We start from the raw sequence: 6,973 nt of genomic DNA, 5'->3' as shown, positions 1-6,973 counted from the left end.
TGCACTTCTTTAACAGTTTTAAAAAACAAACAAACAGTCAAAACTCACCATTCTCTGAATGGACACTAACTAAATGTGTTCCTGACTCTGATCAGTCACCAAAACGTTAAGACCGCATAGCCTAAAACGGTATCCCAAACCTATTTTTGCCTAACACTTCTGTAAATAACTTATGTTGGGATTTTGACAAGATGAACTTTCACCCTTAGCTCCTCATTTAGTGGCAGAATCTACATTTTAAATCACGACTTTAAAACACTAAAATCTAAATGCCAGGAAACCCGTAATGTGAACATTTATCTCTTTCGTTTTCTGACAGTTTTATTCCTTTTTGCATCACACTTGAAGGTAGAAATTATCAGTCAAGCCCAAAAAACCAAAAGTAAGGCCCTCAAGCCAGAAATAAAATGTTTATTGCAAAAGAGGTGGTTACATATGCAGATTTCAACTTTTAAATTACTATTCAAGCATTGCCTGAAACCACATTAATGTGTGGTTATGTTGATTAGCAATCTACTGTTGGTTTAGAGCCATGAAAGATAAGCTTTATTTACTGCTGTTTATTCTGAATTTTTAAATCATTTTTCATCGCCCTAATCAACATCCATAAGTGTCCCTTACATAAACAGAACAGTCTCACTGTTCTAGATCTTAATGTTTAGTCCACTGAGATTGGAAAATCATAGTCAGAGCTCATGGTTTTCTCATGCCAAACAATAGTGTTTATGCATGATCCAACAATAGAAGCATTTCTGCGGATTACAGAAAGTTGCACTGGCGTTAACAGCAGCCTGTGGCTCAGATGGAGCACTGTAAACAGTGACCGTGCTCGGCGTGTGATGTTCAGCAATGCTCGCAGCAGCTGTTTGGTTGACAAGGTAATCAAACAAAAGGCAGCGAGCTTTGATTTTGCTTGTTTTTGTGCGATTCTGAAACTCATCTACGTCTATTAAGCTGTGGTCGTAGTCTGACGCAAAGACAGCTGCCTCATGTGGCTTCAGTTCCTGGTGCAAAAGTGATGATCAGCAGTTGTGCTCTTTTTCTGTCTGTCTGGCTGTCTGTTCCCATCTTGCATCCCTAGAATGTTATTGTAGGGCAGTCAGATCTTCTTTGATCCCGACCATGTCAGTCATTCAAAAGGTCAGGGGAAATGTGAGAAAATACAGGGTTTCTTTTTTTTTAGCGTGAATCCCACATCTGGTTGTTTGGATGTTGGCCGATGAGCTGGTTCTGGAAGTTTATGCAGCTGAGCCCAAGACGCAAAACACCCGCTCTTTCAGTGAGAAAGAGCTGTTTCGATGCACCATGGGAAAGCGCAGATATGCAGTCACGTCGCAAACATGGAGGTTTATGAAACACCTCTGATCAAAGGAAGGAGCCACTTCAGTTTGACAGATTGTGAAATAAAGTCAGTGGTTGGAGTAACTTCCTGCAGGTTAAGAGAGCTGCTGTTTTACAGCCCCGCTGCTGCATATGGATTCCTTGTTAACCTCTGTGTGGGCCCCAGGTCAACCACGGAAATTCTTTATACCAGTGTGATCTCAGACTAGCACAATAGAGATATGCACATTAGCTATACATTAAAGCTGAAGACAGTTTTACTCTAGCAGAGTGCCCTTAGCTACATGTGCACAGCAGCAGATGACTGGGCGTTTGCTAGTGAAGCTGTTAGCCACAAGCAGACCTATAAGTGTGCCACGCCTCCTCCCCGACTACTTCCCTAAAATACATTTTATGCTGACAACAGAGAACAGAGGGGCCAAATATCACAGGGTTGGATGATTAGATTTAATTTTATTGTAATTCCACATATTAGTACAAAATGCACTTCAGACTTTAACCAGATTATGGGTTGTTTTTTTTTACGACGACCGAGAGCACGTCTGCGCTTCTTCAGATCAGCGGGGAGTGTAACTACAAGTAGGAATTAGTGGAAAGAGTAGTAACGGTATTAACTGCTTCTAATACACCGCACCAAGTGAGGCAGAATAGAACAAGGAAAATATCAATTCAGCTTTGCAAGAATTGTTCATTTCCTACCAAAAAGTATTTTTTTAAGAAATAACAAACCAATGTCAACATCTTTTAAACTTGCATTTTTTTAACTGGTGCGGAGCTCAAGGTGCTTCTCATGTGCAAGCAAAGCACACAGGGAACATGTCCTAACATGACCTGCTGGTACAAAACCACTTAAGACCATTTCCTGGCCTGAACTTCGGCCAGAGAAACAAAACCTCAGAACAGGTACACGTTATCTCCTTCTACATACGTAATCTAGAGCTCTTTATTTAATTATTTTGTATCCAACTGTGTGCATCAGCCGACTGTGTTTGCCCTCCTCTGCAGTGCTGAGAGACTGAACACACCTGCAGCAAAAAGGTCTCAGGTGAGGGTGTAGTCTATTGCCTGGGCAACCGGGAAAAACACTGGCTGTTTGGAGACTCACAAACACTCAAGTTTTATCGCCTTGTTTGTGCAGGTCGCCGAATATTACACAGAAACGGCAACAAAAACACGGAAAGGCAGACACAAGAGGAAGGAGAGGCAGGTTGGCTTTGTTTAGTGTTTTAAACCCACAGGTTTCTGCAGAACTCTTCTTCCGTGCATGAAAATGTTTGGGTTTCCTTGCTGGGGGTAGTAAGCACGTTTAGGAAGAAAGAGCGACTTCCACAGCTGAAGTCTTCAAAGTGAAACCTCTCTTCTTCTTTAAGTGGTGTCTCCTTCCAGAAAATCACATGTGGAAGCAGTTTCACCCTAACCTTCTTTACCGCTGCTGGCCTCATGCCATCTGGCTTAAGTGATGAGATTAGTCACATGAGACATTTACAAATTATCAAGTAAAACAACTGAAGGTACATTGAGCCTGATCTGAGGCAGTTGGCACGCGAAACGTCAAATGTGTAGCATGTTTTCTTTACCCCTCACATGACACTTAATGGGAAGTGAGGACAGGTTTTACACGATCAACAGGGATTATACAACACACACTAGAAAGTGGACATGTTTGCTGTATGTATACTTATATGTATTTATCTTTGTATTACAAAATCAGGGTATCTCTCTTTTTTACTGATTTGATAGTCTTAGGAATAAGGCAAAACTTTCCTGTATATGTTTTGTGAGATGAAATTTAATCAGAAACTCATTACATCAGGACATAATGAGCTTGTGTTTTATATATAACTGTGCCACTTTTTTAACCTATTGTAATAACTCTTTGCACACAGCTTTTTTTTTTTTTTTGGGGGGGGGGGGGGGCCAGAAATATAATTACCCCAGGAAATAAAAGAAAAATGTCAAATATTTGAAATATACGCGGTACTTTAAAGCACACTTCAGCATCCTTGCTATACCATAAAAGCCAAGTTTGCATGGGTCATACTGTCAGTGAGTGTCTTTATAACATTAACATTTGTGTTAGATTCAAACACAGTTCCCAAATATTTTACACCCTTTCACTCATTGTGTGTTTTCTGAGAGGGGGGGGGGGGGGGTCTGAGGAGAAAGTTAGCTCTGGCATAGATGGAACTAATGCTTCCTTTCGTCCCATGATTTTGGTTGTATTGATGGGTCTGATATATAAAACATACAAAGAAATAAACAAAAACATTTGACCCAATTAAAGTGATAACCACCTTGACCACTTTGAACTCTGTTGTTGTGCCTATACGAGGGATCAGAGTGCCCTCTTGTGGCTAAAGCTGGCACCTGGTTGCTGCAGAGAAATGTAATACATATCTAACTGTTGCTTGTTAGATTAAAATGATCAGAGAATGTATTGAAATTTCATCACATTATTTGTTTTCTTCTCAAGTTGGATTTACTTTGAATAGTATCAGCATCTTGTTGACACTCTTCTAGGGTCGTGCAGGGGAAACCCACGAGGTCCATAGTACCGTAGTCTAATTGTGATGCAACTGAGTAATCATCAACTGCAACATTATCAAGTTCTAAAAAAGCATATATGGGTCTTTAGATTAGATAGTGATTGACTACAGAATTTTTTCAACACACACTTTTAAGTTGTGCTGTGCAACAGAATATCTATTTTTATTTTCTTTTTTATATCCAATCAAAGCAGTGGAAGAGTCTTATTATTAAAGTTGACATTTTTCTGTTAGGTTTTGTAAAAGCTTGCATGTATGTTTAGGGAACCTCTGATTTAAAGAAACTAATAGTTTAAAAAATCAATTTAAAGAATCCCAGATATCAAAATTAGTTGTTTATTTGGAGTTCTGTCTGACATCAGTCGCATGTCTAAGTAATATATCTGGTTTGGGGTCTTTCATCATTCCTTCTTTCTTCTGCTCCATTCAGTGCTATAACTTCTCTCGGAGACAAATAATCTCCCCACACTGGCCAATACAAAGCCACCAGGAGAAGATAAAGCTCATTTGTGTCTGCTTACAAGGAGAAATTACACATAATCCATTCTAAGAGGCAGACAGCACCTAGACACATGGCTGGAGTCGAGCAGAGAAAAAGTAACCATTCATTCAAGGTTCATGTTTATTGTTTGAGATTATGACCTGATGAAGTCATCCAGCTGTCTTCACTGACACCGCAAGGTACAGTTGTTTCCCAAAGCTCATAGTTGTAAGAGTAAAGCAGATGCTTGGTGCGTGCATACTTTGGATTAGCTGATTAGGTAGCTCATTACTTCACTCACACTCGTTGCAGTTTCCTGTGTTGCAATGTGTCTCTGTGGGAGGCCACTTCACTGTGACAGGGCTGTTGTTGTTGTTGTTTTTTTGTTTTTTTTACATTAACAGCTTATTTTACTGTAAGGCAAACATTGAGTTACACAGACTGTTACATCCAGCCTGTGTGCATCATTTCTTGCCACTTTCAAATCTTGGTGAGCTTGGTAATCCTTTACTTATTTATCACCCTTAAAACTGTTCTATTTAGTGTCCAGCAGAGGGAGGTGCTGGACATGAAATTCATGCTCCTAAACTGGTTTCTCTTGGGTTTGACTTTCAGACCGTCTATAACAAAGTCGACTTTTTTTGTTTTGTTTTTGCTACAAAAAAAAGTGCAGACAACAAACATTACAAGTCATCATCACATTACATCAGCAGAGCAGGTGTTGAAGTGTTGGATTCTGTATAAGACCTAAAGGCTTTTGATTTTGTTGTCCATATTTTTAGCCATTTTAATGAATACCCAAAAAATATTTGCTCGGGGTAAGCTAAATGCAGTGTTTTTTATAGTGCTGACAAGTGATAGTTTGAATTTCCATTAATTTTTAAAGTCTTATATAATCAGAATCAGAATCAGAATACTTTATTGATCCCTGGGGGAAATTATTTTTTGTTACAGTGCTCCATTTTAAACCAACATTAAGACAAGACAGACAATACACTAACTAAGAATAGTACAATATATACATATATATACATACATACATACATAAGTCACTTATAAATAAATAGTTGGAAAAGAAACATGTGTAGCTGTAGCAGCAAACAGTGTGTTAAGTGGATGCGTTGTACAGGGAGATGGCCACAGGCAGGAATGATTTCCTGTGTCGTTCAGTGGTGCTTTTCGGTAATCTCAGTCTCTCACTGAACGAGCTCCTGTGACTGACCAACATGTCATGGAGTGGGTGGGAGGTGTTATCCAACATTGTCTTTATCTTGGACAGCATCCGCCTCTCCGACACCACCTTGAGGGAGTCCAGCTCCATCCCCACAACATTGCTGGCCTTACGGATCAGTTTATTAAGTCTGTTGGCATCTGCGACCCTCAGCCTGCTCCCCCAGCATGCAACAGCATAGAGGATCGCACTGGCCACAACAGACTCATAGAAAATCCTCAGCATTTTCTGGCAGATGTTGAAGGACCTCAGTCGCCTCAAAAAATAGAGACGACTCTGGCCCTTCCTGTAAAGTGCTGTGGTGTTTTTAGCCCAGTCCAGTTTATTGTCAATGTGTACTCCAAGGTATTTATAGTCCTCCACAATGTCAACACTGACCCCCTGGATTGAAACAGGGGTCAAGTGTTTCCTGGTCTTCCTGAAGTCCACGATCAGTTCCTTGGTCTTTGCCACATTGAGCTGCAGATGATTCTGCTCACACCACGTGACAAAGGAGTCGACCACAGCCCGGTACTCTGTCTCATCATCCCTGCTGATGCATCCAACCACCGCAGAGTCATCAGAAAACTTCTGAAGATGGCAGGTCTCTGTGCAGTGGCTGAAGTCTGTGGTGTAGAGGGTGAAGAGGAAGGGGGAGAGGACAGTCCCCTGTGGTGCCCCTGTGTTGCTAATCGCCTTGTCAGACACACACTGTGGGAGACGTACATATTGTGGTCTTCCTGTCAGGTAATCAACAATCCAGGACACCAGAGAAGCATCCACCTGCATCGCTGCTAACTTATCACCCAGGAGGGTCGGCCTGATGGTGTTGAAAGCACTGGAAAAGTCAAAAAACATGACCCTCACAGTGCTCGCCGGCTGGTCCAGATGGGTGTAGACACGATTGAGCAGGTAGATGATGGCGTCCTCTGTTCCGAGACGAGGCTGATAAGCGAACTGAAGGGGATCCAGATGTGGTCTTACTATGGGTCGCAGCTGGTCCAGGATGAGCCTTTCCAGGGTCTTCATGATGTGGGAGGTCAGTGCCACGGGCCTGTAATCCTGGGGGCCACTGGGACGAGGCGTCTTTGGTACAGGGACGAGGCATGATGTCTTCCACATCACCGGGACCCTCTGCAGACTAGTATTAGTAAGAGGTCAAACTCTTACTAATACTATGAAACAAGCTGCTCCACATGTGTTGCACAACTACTTAATGTGGTGGGAAAACCTACATGTAAGATGCTGAGAGATTAAATGTGTCGTTTTATTCAGATCCCCAAATATAAAAAACACTCAAGAATTTTTATCCTTCCTTCTGTTTATTATTTCTTAATGAGTCTAAGTACTCTCTGCTTATGCATACCTATGTTTTTGCACCCTGATGGCACCCTC

At 41.3% G+C, this 6,973-nt stretch overlaps 1 long non-coding RNA gene across 1 annotated transcript; it reads left to right on the top strand.

Annotated features, from left to right (window-relative positions):
- The first annotated feature begins 1,774 nt into the window (after nucleotides 1-1,774).
- Nucleotides 1,775-2,542, top strand: LOC309711747. Its single transcript, XR_014278091.1, has 3 exons — nucleotides 1,775-2,244; nucleotides 2,347-2,386; nucleotides 2,480-2,542. It is a non-coding gene; the product is annotated as an uncharacterized lncRNA (long non-coding RNA).
- The last annotated feature ends 4,431 nt before the right edge of the window (nucleotides 2,543-6,973 follow it).

Source organism: Aulonocara stuartgranti, assembly GCF_965226115.1.
Source record: "Aulonocara stuartgranti genome assembly, chromosome: 7".
In the NCBI taxonomy this organism is placed as follows: domain Eukaryota; kingdom Metazoa; phylum Chordata; class Actinopteri; order Cichliformes; family Cichlidae; genus Aulonocara; species Aulonocara stuartgranti.
This window is presented reverse-complemented; position numbering and strand designations above follow the sequence as displayed.